Below are 19,702 nucleotides of genomic sequence, written 5' to 3'. Positions count from 1 at the left end.
TGAAAATGTCAAAATTTTAGATAAATGTCAAAATCATGGGTTTTGAAGTTCAAACTTTTGCTTGAAATTTTAAATTGTTGATCTGAAAGGTCAAAAAATAAGAGAAAAAGTTAAAAATCTGAGATGAAAAGGTCAAAATATGAGATAAAATTCAAAATCACAACTTTTATTGGTCAAAATGTGAGATGAAATAAACAAATATGAGTTTGAAGGATCAAACTTTTACTTAAAATTTAAAATTTTGATTGTAAAAGGTCAAAATATAAGACCAAAAGTTAAAACCATCGCTTTGAGTCATAATTGTAAGATACAACATTGAAAATATGAAATTAAAACAAATTTCTTTTCCACATTCTTGATTTTTTAATCAAATAATTTCTACTCTTTACCATTTATCATTTTTATGACTCGTTGGGGATATTGTAAATCATCATGGTTAAGTCTACATTTTTGTACTGGAGGAAAGCTGCAGACCTCATACTGGTTGGGCCAGTTATAATAAAAATATGATATGATCTGGCGGGCCAGTATAACTGCACCACTGGCCGAATTTGGCCCCTGGGCCATGAGTTTGACACCCCTGCCTTAAGCCTGATTTATGCTTCTGGGTACGCTGTTGACAAGATGCCGTTGTTGACCATTCGAAGTTCTGCGTCGAGGGAACACATCGCTCTGCAATTCCCCACCATGCCGCTAGGGGTGTGTGGCTGTGTGTGTGTGTGTGTGTGTGTGGTTTCAGAGGGGTCACATCTAAATCCTTGTTTATCTTCCAGTCACAGTAAACAATGGCAACTGAGGTGGAGCGGGTGTGTTTGGAGTTGGAGCTCATCAATATGGACAAACAAATTCTTTTTTTTTTTTTTTTGCAAATGTTGAAGCGCAGGCGACAAGGAAGATGTTTGTGGAGGTGGTCTGTACGACTACTAAATGAGTCAAGGCTGACCAGAAAAAGCAACTGCCCAAAACGACGTTTTGAGCAGACCAATCAAAGCCCTTGTGGTCTGCGTCGCTGCAATGCATAGTTAGGATTTTTTGGGGGTGTGCACCAGGCTACAGCGTAGGGGTCTGCGTCGATGCAGAGGGCTACGCGTAGCTACGCCGTCGACGCGACGTAGAAGCATAAATCAGGCTTTAGGCTTTTGGTTAAAACTTTAAAAATGTCGTCATCCCTGCAGCTCTCTACAGGTGATCCAGGTATGTCAAACTGGTTAAAGCATTTACCCAACCATCAGTGTAACGTCACCTTCCAATATGACCACGCCCCCATTTGTGCCAAACAAGCCCTCAGATTGTATGATTAGCTAACGCTGGTAATTTAAAGCCATTTTGTTGTGTTTTGTGCCTTAAACGATCAAAAAGCCATCATTTAAGGCCTGTTTTGTTTTTGTCAGATGGTAAAAGAGTGTCAAAGAAGGGTTCTGTGCCTGTTGTCTGAAACTCAAGAGGACTAAAGCGGGCTAATGTTGGACCGGTGCTGTTCTTGATGACTTTAAGCTAGCGATGGCCCTGTGGCAGTAGGAGCTGAAGTCTGTAAACAGCTTTTTTCAGGCGTAAAAACCCAACACACAGATAGTGATGTCGGTTAGTGAGATCTCCAGTCATAAGATGGGACTGGTGTCCAGTTTGACAGAGGGAGCCTGAGCACACCCTCATGTACATCTATGATTTAGTTTATTATAAGTTTATCTGACTGGCTGTTAGATTTTTGCTCCTAATAACCATTTAACTGTACAGTTTTCATACTTTAAGTTTTAAAATCCCTAATGATCCAATCTTTCCCAGTGACTGCCGTTCATTTTTAAGGAATGTTTTCCCCCTGAAGGGGCAGGGCTGGCAATGTTTGGTCGAAGTACCCAGATGGGTTGCTCTTGTCTATGGTGACACCACACTACCCAGACGTTTAGAGCCAGGGTTAAAAAGAGGTAGTGAAAGTGACAAATAGGATCCTGATTTGCCGGTGTGTTTAAAAACCAATGAGAGGATAACAGTGAAGGCCTAAACACTGAACACGTCCTCTAAATCAGGACCGCAGAAGAAGAATGAGGAGAAAAACCTTTTTTCTCTTGGTTGCTTAAGTGTGTCTCCTCTTTGGCTCTGGGCGGTGGATTTTCATTTAAATGGCGTCGCAGTAATCCTCCGCTCGGCCTCGGGGCTTTGAAGAGTGAAGTCAGCAGCTTCAAAGAGAAGAGTCGACAGCTCCAGGCTCTGATGTCTCGTGCAGACGTGAAACCCACTGATGTCCATCCATGTCCATCAGCTGACCCATCACCTTCATATACTGGGGCTCTCCGTCCCTCTTTAGCCTTTTAACATCGCCTTTCTGCCTCAGAGGCGTGATGCCATCACAGCGCCTTCATAATGAATCTACAGCGGTGTGATCCAGGTGGTTCCACACAGCAGCGGTTCATAAGGAAGGTCCGACATGGAGACCAACGTTCCTAAGGCTCATTTATGCTCTAAATAAATGAACTGAACTCAGAGTTCAGCCAGAGAGCTCTGTTAGTCTGTACACTCTCTCAGACTAAATGTTATAATGGCACCGATAAACATGGGGGCAGTACTGAGCAATGAAGCTGACAGTTTAGGCTGGAGAAGCCAATCACAACAAATAAGAAGAATTACATCAGGGACTGTACTGGCACTTTCTATGGAGGTATTTTTTAATCATGTGAGTTGTTAAACTTTCAATGGTGATGGATCCACCCTGCATAGTTTTAGTCCAGAGTGTTGGTTCCTGGTCTGAGAATGGACAGACCAATCAGCATCATTTAAGGAGAACCAGGAGGCAGCTGTGTCCATGGTTTACTTTTATTATAAGCAACCAATCAGTGGCTGCTGGTGGAGAGATCCAAACACAAAGTGGACTCTGGACTAAATCTCTCCCTCTTTTGTCAGTCTCTACAGTTCCACTGTGGTCCGTCCTCACTGTTTAGTAACTCTGCTTTACTTTCCTCGAGATAAACACCAGGTTTGTCTTCAGCAGAGGCGGTGATCCATGTAGAACAGATTCAAACAGGAAGAAGAACGTGCAAATTATTGTCTTCAAAATAAAACCCAGCTTTAACAACATCCCGTCTCATCCTGTGGCAGAAGCTGCCGGTCAGCAGTCAGTTAATACAGTTGTTCCACATCTTCTTTCTTAGGACACCCCTACTCATATCTAAGAAAAGCAAAACCTCCCCCTAACCCACTCACAAAAATTAAACATCCATTTTTATTGTTTTCAGTGACAAAACCCCAACATAACATGCCCTAATTCACGAGATACATGTATAAACCATTTAACTACGATGCATCAGGGCCACTCATAACAAATAAAAAAAGTGTGTATATATATATATATATATATATATATATATATATATATATATACTTCTAAAGTTTTAAATGTACATAAACCAAAATGTAGAATTTCAGAAACTGTAAGGTTTTAGCTTGGTTCCTTGGAAAGTTTTTCTTTACAGTCTGGTACATCTACAGTTTTACAAGCTTTTTAAAATATGACATTTGTGAGTTTCTAATGTCAAATATAAAACTTCTTAAACTTAGAAATTTCAAGTTTTTCTTGTCAATTTCCAACTTTTTAAACTCTGAGATGTTCAGTTTGATTTCTTTTAAATATATAGCATTATAATCTCCATTTTTCCCCCCAAAATTTTGAATTTTTTACACAAAAATGAACAGATTCTCTTTTTTCTTTGAGGTCCACCCTAATATATTATGTTTTTAAATCATGGTTTTAAAAGATATATATACGGTACTGTGCAGAAATTTTAGGCATGTTTGTGCCGAAATTTGAGGCTGAAGTAAGGTGTGTAATGACGAGTGTATGCCCACCTGAGGGCCCCATCGGGCAGGAAGGAGGATTGACAAAACCCAGGTCATGCTCTGGATGTCTTTGTACATTACCAAGGGCATGGGAAAATAATCTGATTAAAACAAAACAAAAACCACAGCTATAGGGTGGAGTTATGGGTAGATGTGGCGCTTAAACATAGCCTAGGGTACTGTTAGGGCGGGTAGGAGGGTTGCCACAACCCCCTGGTTGTCGTGTGTATGTTCTAATAACCTGAAACCTGTTGGTGGTTGCTGGGCATATTACCAGGGGTGCAAAGGCCCGGACTAAAAAAATGCTGTTAAGCTCAACCTTGGCTGCTGAGTGACACATGTACATGTCAAATGTGTCAACGCTGACTCTGGGCCTGGGGTTGTGGAACATCAGGACCTGTGAAGAACCATTAGCGCTGTACATGCCTAAAACTTCTGCACAGTACTTTATGTACATCTAACTTTGACAACCTCAGAGCAGACAGGGTCCCACGCCCCTCCCAAGATCTTTGGCTGCCCCCAGGGGTGCCTGGACCCCAGGTTGGGAACCACTGGGTTAGTGGGTCACTGGGCTCAGAGAAGATGAGACTAGCTGCTGTCTACATGTTTCTCCGTTGGTCAGAGCTTTGGCTGTGCACTCTGAAGGCAGTGCTGGCGGAGTATGTGGGATTTGAGGGTCACTGATGTCTTTGACACTCATATTTCTGTTTTAATATAAGGAATGTTTGATTTTATTTTGAAATTACAGAAATTTAAACGTTTGGTTGAAGGGAACGTTTGACACCAACTCTCCACCTGTTTATGTGTTCTTTCAATGTTTTATTTGACAACTTTAGGTTTTGGACTGCTCGTGACTTTTTTACCTTCAGGGATCTTTAAAGGAAATGAGGGAAGAAACTTGAAAATGTTGAGTTTGTATCTTTAGCCTAAAAGTCGATTAAAACCAGATAGAATATAGAGACAGAATTAAACATATCTGATTGGCTAGCATCACTCTGCTCAGGGTTTAGATAGATTTAACGTTTCCTCTCAGTTTTTAGTTATTTATAAGTGAAAGCTCTTTTCCACCCATGTTTAACAGATATGCTCCAGTTTGGACTTGAAATGGAATAAAATAATTCAAGAGATCAGACAAAATAAACATGTTTGAAAAGGGTGCCACTGCATTCAGACATTTGATTAACTTCCTTATGCAGAGACAGAAGGGGAATTTGATCATTTTTATAAGCTATAAGTAAGACCGTTAACATTTGTCTTTGAAAACCAGCTTTGTTATCCTGAGTTTAGGAGGTACAGCTGCCACCAAAATCATTCAACCCTCACTGTAAATCAGGTTTACTGTCAAACAAAAGGAGCAGAAACAGCTCAACACAGCCAATGCTTCAAGTGTTTCCCCCTAATCCAGCTAAAAATGCAGCTTATAAAGACGTCTCCAGTCTCAGAATGATTTAACCCCTTCATGTCAGCATCTTTGGTCCTTAGTAGAGACCTTCTGCTCCAATGACCTGCTGCATAGAGATGCATATCCAGACTCCAGCTTCTGGCAGCATTCCTGAGGAATCTGAGCCCATTCCTTGTGTGCAAACCTCCAGTTCAGTCACATTCTTGGGTCTGCATGCTGCAACCGCCTTCTTCAAATCCACCAGAGATTTTCTCTGGGGTTTAGGTCAGGAGACTGTGATGGCAATGCTAGAGTCTTCCAGATCATCTTCTGCAGCCAAGCCTTGGTGGAGTCTGAGGTCTGCTTGGGATCATGGTCCCGTTGGAAGGTCCAGTGATGCCCAAGCTTCAGTTTCCTCACAGACAGCATGACGTTTCCTCCTAGGATTTCCTGGTCCTTCAGTAAATCAATCTGTCCTACCACGCTGCAGGTTTCCAGTGTCAGAGGATGCAGAGCAGCATCAGCGAGCATCAGCGAGCCACTGCCACACTGAACCATGGGCTCAGTGTTCTTCTCAGCATCTTCGTCATTCTTCTTCTTTCAGACAGACCGCTGATCCATCAGGACAAAAAGTTTCAGTTTAGTTTCATGGCTCCACAGAACAGAATCCCTAAACCTCTGTGGCTTTTTTGTATGACTGTGAGCAGACTGGAGATGACTTTGCTTTTGGGTCAGTAGTGGTGAAGGTCTAGGAGTTCTGGCTATGATCAGTACTCCTTACTGGACTCACTGAAACCTCAGTCCCTGTTACCACCATGGAGGTCTTCTGCAGTCACTCGAGGGTTTTTCTCAGATATCTGGTAGCAGCCATTGCTGGCTTCCTGTTTCTGCCCCGTCCAGGTAGTGGAACCACAGTTCCTTGAACTCTGAACTCTGCTTCCAGCAGTGTCTCTAGAACATTCAGGGCCTTTGCTATCTTTCTGGATCCTTGGTTGTGAAGGCTAATGATCTCTTCTCTGAACTTTCTGGAGTGTTCCTTTGATTCTGCCATATTTCTAACATGCAATCAAACTAACATTCAGCAAACTCTCACAGTTCAGGGATTTCAGATTCCAGCTCAAACAGACCTGCTGACACTCTGGTTCACATATCTAAGCTGCTGTGAGGATTCTGTTCAGAGGTAGAATCATTCTGAGACTGCAGAAGTCTTTAGAAGCTGCATTTTCAGTTGAATCAAGGAAACCACTAGAAGCATTTGCTGTGTTGAGCTATTTCAGTTCCTTTTCTTTGATCTGTTCTGTACAAGCAGCTGACAGTCTGTAAATGTTCCAATAAACCTGATTAACAGTAGGGGTTGAATAATTTTGATAGTAACTGTAAATAAGATCAAATCTGGAGAAAATAACAGAAATGTACTCGTTATCATAGCAAACTTAAATGGAAAATATGGATGTATGTTCGCTTAAGGCTACCATACATCACATTTTTACACCTTTTTTTCCCCCCATGCAGGTACTGGGGACCCACTTTTGGGTCTAGACCCACCAGTTGAGAACCACTACTCTTCAGTGTTCAAACTACCAACAAATCTTTATGTTGGTTTCACTTTCCTCCAGACTGATCCCCACATTTATTTTTGAATGAATCAGTGACATCTCAGTAGACCAGGGAGGGAAATTACATTTGTTTTTGGAAACCAGGCGTAAGCCTTGATTAGGGTTTTATGCAGGGTTGCCAGGTCTGTGTGGCAAAACCAGCCCAGTGGTCGATCAGAATAGCCCAAAATAAGCCCAATGCTGACATTCAAAGTAAGCCAGTTAAACCTCTGCCACACCACCTATATATCGTGCACAGGCATGCTTCTCCTCTGCTGGTTGATTTAGTTGTATTTTAGTGTAAATAAAATGGTTTGTTCTGCTATGGAAATTAAATAATCATAAACAAGACATAAAAATGGGTCTGCTCAACCCGCAAACAAAAAACTCTACCTGTGGCAGTATGTAAAAAGTAGTCTAATTCTAGAGGAAAACCACAGACCTGGCAACCCTGTTTTTTTGTTTGTTTTTGTTTTTTACCTCATTACATGATGGTGCTTGTTAAAATAAAGTGATTGGCTGGTAGGGTTTGAATCCACCAGTCACAGTGACAGGAAGGAGAAAAAGTTAATGTCCAACCCTCGGTAGAGCCGCTGGTATTCATTAAAATCATTAAAGCAGACATCTCTGAAGGTAGAGTCCTGTTCATGTTTGCTCCTGCCATGAAGTCTGAAGAGTTGGTCTCTGAGCTTTTAGACTCACTGTTTTTCTAACTTTGTATTTTCTAAGTTCGTGTTTTTCTAACTTTGTATTTTTCTAACTTTGTATTTGTCTGATGTAATATTTGCCTGATGTTATATTTGTCTGATGCGCCCTAGACGGCAGAGGATGGCGTGTTTTGATATGTCGCTGCTCTAACTGATGAACAAACGTGTTTAAATAAACATTTTCTGACGTCTGTCCTTCACGTGTCCTCTCGTCTCTGTCTTAATTGCTGACGTGATGATCTTAATCACAGCTTTCTATGAAATCTAGTTTTAGTTTTAAAAATAGGAGGTGATGAAGAGGCTGCAGGCTGTTTCACACCGAGGTCATTAACGGGGAAACAGGAAGCAGCTGTGTCCGACTGACTCGCAGAAACTTCATCAAAATAAATGTTATCCAAACAAACCCCGTGTTAGTTCCACACGGTGGGCTCTGAAAGACTAAAGAAAGATAGTTGTAAAAAAGGAACACATCATCTGCATAATAGTTGAGTTTGAATTAGCTCAGAGTGAAACTGTCTCACTGCCATTCAATGGCTTGAGAATTTTTAACTTCTCAATCCATTTTTGATACGTTGAATGAATATAGCTCAAATTTGCCAGAGGATATTCATTTTTTAAAATTTATCTTAAAGTGAAAAAGAAATCATTATGTAATATTGTTACAGCTGATTTTAGGAAGCTGACATTTTTTTGTCATTAGGACCATTAGTGGGTTTTTTTTAAATATAATTTGACCCTATAGAGAAAATAATGATGCATCAGAATTATAGTAGCTTCCAATCATTGACCCATCTCAGGGTCTGATAATAATAATAATCAAATACTCCTTGAAATGTTTTTTTATGGATTTTTTAGTTTGTATAGGAGTTATGTAAACATTCTGGCCTTTAAAGGGTTAAAACCCTCCAAATATTATTTAAATTTCATATGTACAGTTGAAATTAGAAGTTTACATACACTATATAAAAAGGCACATAAACTTTTTTTCTCACCGTCTAACATTAAATCAGATTAAACTTTTCCTATTTTTGGTCAATTAGGATTACCAAAATTATTTCTATTTGCTAAATGCCAGAATAATGAGAAAAATCATTTTTTAGACAATTTTTTTTTTATTTTCTTCAAAGTCAGAAGTTTACATACACTAAGATTACTATGCCTTTAAACAATTTGGGAAAGCCCAGATGACGATGTCATGTCTTTGGAAGCCTCTGATAGGTTTATTGACAACATTTGAGTTAATTAGAAGCACACCTGTGGATGTATTTTAAGGCACACCTGAAACACACTGCTTCTTTGTGTAACATCATGGGAAAATCAAAAGAAATCAGCCAAGATATCAGGAAGAGAATTGTGGACTTGCACAAGTCTGGTTCATCCTTGGGCGCAATTTCCAGATGCCAGATGCCACGTTCATCTGTTCAAACAATTATACGCAGGTATAAACACCATGGGAATGTCCAGCCATCATACCGCTCAGGAAGGAGACGGGTTCTGTGTCCCAGAGATGAATGTGCTTTGGTCCGAAAAGTGCATCTCAACCCAAGAACAAAAGCAAAAGACCTTGTGAAGATGCTGGCTGAAGCTGGTAAGAGAATTACATTTGAAGAAAAAAGGGGGAAGCTTGCAAGCCCAAGAACACCATCCCAACTGTGACACATGGAGGTGGTAGCATCATGTTGTGGGGTTGTTTTGCTGCAGGAGGGACTGGTGTACTTCACAAAATAGATGGCATCATGAGGAAAGAACATTATGTGGAAATACTGAAGCAACACCTCAAGACATCAGCCAGGAAGTTAAAGCTTGGGCGCAAATGGGTTTTCCAAATGGACAATGACCCTAAGCATACAGCCAAACTGGTTACAAAGTGGCTTAAGGATAACAAAGTCAGTGTTTTGGAGTGGCCATCACAAAGCCCTGATCTCAATCCCATTGAAAATTTATGGGCAGAGCTGAAAAGGCATGTGTGAGCAAGGCGGCCTACAAACTTGGCTCAGTTACACCAGTTCTGCCAGGAGGAATGGGCCAAAATTCCTGCAAACTATTGTGAGAAGCTTGTGGAAGCATATCCAAAACGTTTGACCCAAGTCATACAGTTTAAAGGCAATGCTACCAAATACTAATGAAATGTATGTAAACTTCTGACCCTCAAGAAAATAATAAAAAATTGTCTAAATAATGATTTCTCTCATTATTCTGACATTTAGCAAATAGAAGTAATTTTGGTAATCCTAATTGACCAGAAACAGGAAAAGTTTAATCTGATTTAATGGCAGACGGTGAGAATAAAAAGTTTATGTGCCTTTTTATATAGTGTATGTAAACTTCTGGTTTCAACTGTATATTCAGGCTGAAGTAGTTTTAAAAGACAAAAAATCTGAATATATATTATTTTACATTTTTTCTAATACAAACACATTTATTTATTTATCATGAAGAACACTGAATTAATCTTCCAGTTCACTGCAGACCTGGTCTCTTATCCTACCTTGAAACTTTTCAAACAGGAGAGACTCAGTACAAGTTCAATAATGATTTAATTTACAGGTGTTTGGTAGATGGGCTCCACTGTAATGTCTTTTTAAACATTAGGGGCAGTGATGTAGGATCAGATATCCCGTATGGAGTCTAGACACTGGTGGTGGTGGAAGGATAAGATGAGGGATGCAGGAGAAGAAGTTGGACCTGGACACAGATGAGACAAATTGGAAGTGGCTGGGGTGGAGGAGGGTTGTAGTGGTTGCACTACAACTACTGACTGAAGGAGAGGAGAACGGAATAAAACTATGACAGCAGCAAGATGATTGGATCGGGACGGGTCAAGGCAGAAAGGGATGGTTCAGAGCTTAAGTGAGTATACACCCATACCATCGGATTACCAGAGCAGGAAACAGAAGCAAGCGAGTAATTATTATTGAAAAGAACTGACTTACTAGCTAACTGATTGACTAACTAGCTAACTGACTGACTACCTAGCTAACTAACTAGCTCACAAACTAACTGACTAACTAGCTAACTGACTAGCTAACTGACTGACTGACTAACAAGCTAATTAATTAGCTAACTCACTAACTAACTGACTGACTAAAAAGCGAGATGACTAACTAGCTAACTAACTAACTGACTACCTAACTAACGGACCAACTAACTAACTAACTGACTACCTAACTAGCTAACTGACTGACTGACTAGCTGCCTAACTAACTAACTGACTGACTAGCTACCTAACTAACTAATTAACTAACTAACTGACTGACTAACTAACAAGCTAGCTGCTTAACTAGCTAACTAACTGACCAACTAGCTAACTGACTACCTAACTAACTGACCAGCTAACTAATTGTTTAACTAACTACAGACTACCTGACTGACTAGGTAACTAACCACCTCACTAACTGACTGACTGTCTTACTAACTAGTGAACTAACTAACTTACTAACTAACTGACTGACTGACTAACTAACTGACAAACTGATTAATTGACGAAGTTACTATCTGACCTACTGACTAACCAACTAAGTGACAAACTGACTGACTGACTGACTGACTGACTAACTAACTAACTAACTAACTAACTGACTACCTAACTAGTTGACCAACTAAATAACTACCTGGCTGACTAACCGACAAACATTTTACCAACTAACTAGCTAGCTAGCTATCTGACTGACTGACTAACTACCTAACTGACTAACTAATTAACTAACTAACTGACTGACTTACAAATTAACTACCTACCTACCTAACTAACTACCTAACTGACTAACTAACTAACTAACTATTATAGAACGAGCTAACTAACTGACTACCTAACGAACTGACGAACAAACTAACTGACTACCTAACTAGCTAACTGACTGACTGACTACCTAACTGACTGACTGACTAACTAACTAACTGACTAACTACCTAACTAACTTACTGACTAACTGATTAACTAACTAACTGACTGACTAGCTAACTGACTAACTAACTGACTGACTGACTAATGAACTGACTAACTTGTTGACTAACTGACTGACTAACCGATTAATTGACCAAGTTACTATCTGACCTACTGACTAACCAACTAACTGACGAACTGACTGACTGACTGACTAACTATCTAACTGACTAACTAACTGACTAACTAACTAACTAACTACCTGTCTGACTAACTTACTTACTAGCTGACTGACTTACAAATTAACTACCTAACTACTTAACTAACTATTGACTAACTAGCTAACTGATTAACTGACTACCTAACTAACTGACCAACTAACTAACTAACTGACTGACTGACTACCTGACAAACTAGCTAACTCACACACTAACTTACTAACTAACTAGCTGACTCATTAAGTAACTAACTAACTGAATGACTGACTGACTGACTAACTAGCTAACTGACTTCCTAACTGACTGACTAACTAGCTAGCTAACTAACTATCTAACTAACTGACAACTAACTAACTACTCACTAGCTAGCTAGCTAACTGACGACTGACTGACTAGCCAAATGACTCACTAACTGACAACCTAACTGACTACCTAATTAACTGACTAATTAGCTAACTGACTGACTAACTAGCTGACTACCTGACTAAGTGGCCAACTAACTAACTACTTAACTACTGACTAACTAACTGCTAGCTAGCTAACTGACTTACTTATTAACTAGCTAACTGAATGACAAAAAGACTACCTAACTATCTAACTGACTAACTAACTGAGTGACTAACTGACTACCTGACGAACTAGCTAACTCACACACTAACTTACTGACCAACTAACTAGCTGACTAATTAAGTAACTAACTGACTGACTGACTGATTGATTGACTGAGTTACTAGCTAACTGACTTCCTAACTGACAAACTAGCTAACTGACTAACTAACTAACTGACTAACTAGCTACCCAACTAACTAACAAACTAACTAATTAACTACTGATTAACTGGCTAGCTAGCTATCTGACTTACTTGTTAACTAGCTAACTGAATAACAAACTGACTGACTGACTGACTGACTAACTAACTAACTAACTGACTACCTAACTGACTAACTAACTAACTGACTGACTAGCTAACTGACTAACTAACTGACTAACTAAATAACTGACTAGCTAACTGACTAGCTAACTGACTAACTGACTGACTGACTAACTAACTAACTAACTGACTACCTAACTAACTAACTAACTGACTGACTACCTAACTAACTAACTGACTGACTAGCTACCTAACTAACTAATTAACTAACTAACTGACTGACTAACTAACTGACTGACTAACTAACAAGCTAGCTGGCTAACTAGCTAACTAACTGACCAACTAGCTAACTGACTACCTAACCAACAGACCAGCTAACTAATTGTTTAACTAACTTCAGACTACCTGACTACCTAACTAACTAACCACCTCACTAACTGACTGACTGTCTTACTAACTAGTGAACTAACTAACTTACTAACTAACTGACTGACTGACTAATGAACTGACTAACTTACTGACTAACTAACTGACAAACTGATTAATTGACGAAGTTACTATCTGACCTACTGACTAACCAACTAAGTGACAAACTGACTGACTGGCTGACTGACTAACTGACTGACTGACTAACTAACTAACTAACTAACTAACTAACTGACTACCTAACTAGTTGACCAACTAAATAACTAACTGGCTGACTAACCGACAAACATTTTACCAACTAACTAGCTAGCTAGCTATCTGACTGACTGACTTACAAATTAACTAACTACCTACCTACCTAACTAACTACCTAACTGACTAACTAACTATTATAGAACGAGCTAACTAACTGACTAACTAACTAACTGACTACCTAACTAACTGACCAACAAACTTACTGACTACCTAACTAGCTAATTGACTGACTGACTATCTAACTGACTGACTGACTAACTAACTAACTGACTAACTACCTAACTAACTTACTGACTAACTGATTAACTAACTAACTGACTGACTAGCTAACTGACTAACTAACTGACTAACTGACTAATGAACTGACTAACTTGTTGACTAACTGACTGACTAACCAATTAATTGACCAAGTTACTATCTGACCTACTGACTAACCAACTAACTGATGAACTGACTGACTGACTGACTAACTGACTGACTGACTAACTAACTAACTGATTACCTAACTAGTTGACCAACTAAATAACTAGCTGGCTAGTTAACTAACTCTCTTACTAACTAACTAGCTAGCTAGCTGTCTGACTGACTGACTAACTATCTAACTGACTAACTAACTAACTACCTGTCTGACTAACTTATTTACTAGCTGACTGACTTACAAATTAACTACCTAACTACTTAACTAACTATTGACTAACTAGCTAACTGATTAACTGACTACCTAACTAACTGACCAACTAACTAACTAACTGACTTACTTACTACCTGACTACCTAGCTAACTAACTAACTGACTGACTAACTAACTGACTGACTGACTACCTGACAAACTAGCTAACTCACACACTAACTTACTGACTAACTAGCTGACTCATTAAGTAACTAACTAACTGAATGACTGATTGACTGACTGACTAACTAGCTAATTGACTTCCTAACTGACTGACTAACTAGCTAGCTAACTAACTATCTAACTAACCACTAACTAGCTAGCTAGCTAACTGACGACTGACTGACTAGCCAACTGACTCACTAACTGACAACCTAACTGACTACCTAATTAACTGACTAATTAGCTAACTGACTGACTAACTAGCTGACTACCTGACTAAGTAGCCAACTAACTAACTACTTAACTACTGACTATCTAACTGGCTAGCTAGCTAACTGACTTACTTATTAACTAGCTAACTGAATGACAAAAAGACTACCTAACTATCTAACTGACTAACTAACTGAGTGACTAACTGACTACCTGACGAACTAGCTAACTCACACACTAACTTACTGACCAACTAACTAGCTGACTAATTAAGTATCTAACTAACTGACTGATTGATTGACTGAGTTACTAGCTAACTGACTTCCTAACTGACAAACTAGCTAACTGACTAACTAACTAACTGACTAACTAGCTAGCCAACTAACTGACAAACTAACTAATTAACTACTGATTAACTGGCTAGCTAGCTATCTGACTTACTTGTTAACTAGCTAACTGAATAACAAACTGACTAACTGACTGACTGACTAACAAACTAACTAACTAACTAACTAACTGACTACCTAACTGACTAACTAACTAACTGACTGACTAACTAACTGACTAACTAAATAACTGACTAGCTAACTGTCTAGCTAACTGACTAACTGACTGACTGACTAACTAACTAACTAACTGACTACCTAACTAACTGACTGACTAGCTAACTGACTAACTAACTGACTGACTAAATAACTGACTGACTAGCTAACTGACTACCTAACTGACTGACTGACTGACTAACTAACTAACTGACTACCTAACTGACCAACTACCTGACTAACTGGCTAACTGACTAACTAACTAGCTAACTGACTAACTAACTTACTGACTAACTAACTAACTGATTGGCTGACTGACTGACTCACTAACTTACTAACAAACTCATTGACTACCTAACTGACTGACCAACTAACTATCTAACTGACTACCTAACTGACTAACTAACTAACTGACTGACTAGCTAACTGACTACCTAACTACTGACTAACTGACTAACTAACTAGCTAACTAACTGACTGACTAACTAGCTAACTGACTAACTCACTAGCCAACTGTCTAACTGACTGACTAGCTAACTGACTACCTAACTAACTACTGACTAACTAGCGAGCTTGCTAGCTAACTAACTGACTGACTAACTAGCTAACTGACTAACTAACTAGCTAACTGTCTAACTAACTAACTGACTAACTAACTAACTGACTACCTGACTAGCTAACTGACTACCTAATTAACTGACTAACTACCTAACTGACTGACCACCTAACTGACTAACTAGCTGACTGACTAACTACCTAACTGACTGACTAGCTAACTGACTACCTAACTGACTAACTAGCTGACTGACTAACTAACTTACTTACTAACCTACTAACTGACTAACTAACAGACTGATTGGCTGACTGACTGACTGACTAACTAACTAACTAACAAACTAACTGACTACCCAACTGACTGACCAACTAACTATCTAACTGACTAACTAACTAACTAATTAACTAACTAACTAACTACTGACTATCTAACTAACTAACTAACTACTGACTACCTAGCTAGCTAGCTAGCTAACTTACTGACTAACTAACGGACTGACTAACTAACAAAGTAGCTGGCGAAATAGCTAACTAACTGGCTAACTAGCTAACTGACTACCTAACTAACTGACCAGCTAACTAACTGTTTAACTAACTAACTACAGACTACCTGACTACCTAACTAACTAACCACCTCACTTACTGACTTACTGACTATCTTACTAACTAGTTAACTAACTAACTGACTAACTGACTGACTGACTAATGAACTGACTAACTTACTGACTAACTGACTGACTAACTGATTGATTAACAAAGTTACTATCTGACCTACTGACTAACCAACTAACTGACGAACTGACTGACTGACTAACTAAATGACTACCTAACTAGTTGACCAACTAACTAACTAGCTAGCTAGCTGTCTGACTGACTAACTATCTAACTGACTAACTAACTGACTAACTGACAACCTGACAAACTAGCTAACTCTCACACTAACTTACTGACTAACTAACTAGCTGACTAATTAAGTAACTAATAAACTGACTGACTGACTGATTAATTGACTGACTGACTATCTAGCGAACTGACTTCCTAACTGACTAACTAGCTAACTGACTGACTGACTAACTAACTAACTAACTAACTGACTACCTAACTGACTAACTACCTGACTAACTAGCTAACTGACTAACTAACTAGCTAACTGACTAACTAACTTACTGACAACCTAACTAACTGATTGGCTGACTGACTGACTGACTGACTAACTTACTAACAAACTCATTGACTACCTAACTGACTGACTAACTATCTAACTGACTACCTAACTAGTTGACCAACTAACTAACTAGCTAGCTAGCTGTCTGACTGACTGACTATCTAACTGACTAACCAGCTAACTAACTAACCACTGTCTGACTAACTTACTTACTAGCTGACTGACTTACAAATTAACTAACTACCTAACTACTTAACTAACTATTGCCTAACTAGCTAACTGATTAACTGACTGACTGACTAAATAACTAACTGACTTACTTACTACCTGACTACATAGCTAACTAACTAGCTAACTGACTAACTAACTGACTGACTAACTGACTACCTGACAAACTAGCTAACTCTCACACTAACTTACTGACTAACTAACTAGCTGACTAATTAAGTAACTAATTAACTGACTGACTGACTGATTGATTGACTGACTGACTATCTAGCGAACTGACTTCCTAACTGACTAACTAGCTAACTGACTAACTGACTGACTGACTAACTAACTAACTGACTACCTAACTGACTAACTACCTGACTAACTAGCTAACTGACTAACTAACTAGCTAACTGACTAACTAACTTACTGACTACCTAACTAACTGATTGGCTGACTGACTGACTGACTGACTAACTTACTAACAAACTCATTGACTACCTAACTGACTGACCAACTAACTATCTAACTGACTACCTAACTGACTAACTAACTAACTGACTGACTAGCTAACTGACTACCTAACTAACTACTGACTAACTAGCGAGCTTGCTAACTAACTAACTGACTGACTAACTAGCTAACTGACTACCTAACTAGCTAACTGTCTAACTGACTGACTAGCTAACTGACTACCTAGCTAACTGTCTAACTAACTAACTAACTGACTGACTACCTGACTAGCTAACTGACTACCTAATTAACTGACTAACTACCTAACTGACTGACCACCTAACTGACTTACTAGCTGACTGACTAACTACCTAACTGACTGACTAGCTAACTGACTACCTAACTGACTAACTAGCTGACTGACTAACTAACTTACTTACTAACCTACTAACTGAGTAACTAACAGACTGATTGGCTGACTGACTGACTGACTGACTGACTTACTAACTAACTAACAAACTAACTGACTACCCAACTGACTGACCAACTAACTATCTAACTGACTAACTAACTAACTAACTAACTTACTAACTAACTAACTAATTAACTAACTAACTACTGACTATCTAACTAACTAGCTAACTGCTGACTAACTAGCTAGCTAGCTAGCTAACTTACTGACTAACTAACTGACTGACTAACTAACAAGCTAGCTGGCTAACTAGCTAACTAACTGACTAACTAGCTAACTGACTACCTAACTAACTGACCAGCTAACTAACTGTTTAACTAACTAACTACAGACTACCTGACTACCTAACTAACCACCTCACTTACTGACTATCTTACTAATTAGTTAACTAACTAGTCACTGACTAATTAACTGACTAACTTACTGACTAACTGACTGACTAACTGATTTATTGACGAAGTTACTACCTGACCTACTGACTAACTAACTAGCTAGCTAGCTGTCTGACTGACTGACTATCTAACTGACTAACTAACTGACTAACTAGCTAACTAACTAACCACTGTCTGACTAACTTACTTACTAGCTGACTGACTTACAAATTAACTAACTACCTAACTACTTAACTAACTATTGCCTAACTAGCTAACTGATTAACTGACTGACTGACTAAATAACTGACTTACTTACTACCTGACTACTTAGCTAACTAACTAGCTAACTGACTAACTAACTGACTGACTAACTGACTACCTGACAAACTAGCTAACTCTCACTCTAACTTACTGACTAACTAACTAGCTGACTAATTAAGTAACTAATTAACTGACTGACTGACTGATTGATTGACTGACTGACTAACTAGCGAACTGACTTCCTAACTGACTAACTAGCTAACTGACTAACTAACTGACTGACTAACTAGCTAGCTAACTAACTAACTAACTGACAAACTAACTAACAACTAACTAGCTAGCTAGCTAACTGAAGACTGACTGACTAGCCAACTGACTCACTAACTGACTACCTAACTGACTACCTAATTAACTGACTAATTAGCTAACTGACTGACTAACTAACTGACTACCTGACTAAGTAGCCAACTAACTAACTAACTAACTAACTAATTAACTACTGACTAACTAACTGGCTAGCTAGCTAACTGACTTACTTATTAGCTAGCTAACTGAATAACAAAAAGACTACCTAACTAACTAACTAGCTAACTGACCAACTAACTGACTGACTAACTGACCTCCTGACAAACTAGCTAACTCACACACTAACTCACTGACTAACTAACTAGCTGACTAATTAATGAACTAACTAACTAACTGACTGACTGATTAACTGACTGAGTTACTAGCTAACTGACTTCCTAAATGACTAACTAGCTAACTGACTGACTAGCTAGCCAACTAACTAACGAACTAACTAATTAACTACTGATAAACTGGCTAGCTAGCAAACTGACTTACTTGTTAACTAGCTAACTGAATAACAAACTGACTAACTGACTGACTGACTAACTAACTAACTAACTAACTAACTGACTGACTAACTAACTGACTAACTAACTAACTGACTGACTAGCTAACTGACTGACTGACTAACTGACTAACTAAATAACTGACTGACCACCTAACTGACTAACTTGCTGACTGACTAACTGACTGACTTACTAACTAACTGACTACCTGACTAACGAGCTAACTGACTAACTAACTGACTAACTAGCTAACTGACTAACTAACTGACTGATTGGCTGACTGACTGACTGACTAACTTACTAACAAACTAATTGACTTCCTAACTACCTAACTGACTGACCAACTATCTAACTGACTACCTAGCTGACTAACTAACTGACTGACTAGCTAACTGACTCACTAACTAACTAACTACTGACTAACTAGCGTGCCTGCTAGCTAACTAACTAACTGACTGACTAACTAGCTAACTGACTACCCAACTGACTAACTGAATGACTAGCTAACTGACTACCTAACTGACTAACTAGCTAACTGTCTAACTAACTAACTAACTGACTGACTGACTAACTGACTACCTGACTAGCTAACTGACTACCTAATTAACTGA

The sequence above is a fragment of the Cheilinus undulatus genome, linkage group 2, assembly GCF_018320785.1.
Source record: "Cheilinus undulatus linkage group 2, ASM1832078v1, whole genome shotgun sequence".
Classification (NCBI taxonomy): domain Eukaryota; kingdom Metazoa; phylum Chordata; class Actinopteri; order Labriformes; family Labridae; genus Cheilinus; species Cheilinus undulatus.
The sequence above is the reverse complement of the archived record's forward strand: the minus strand, read 5'-3'. Positions refer to the sequence as shown.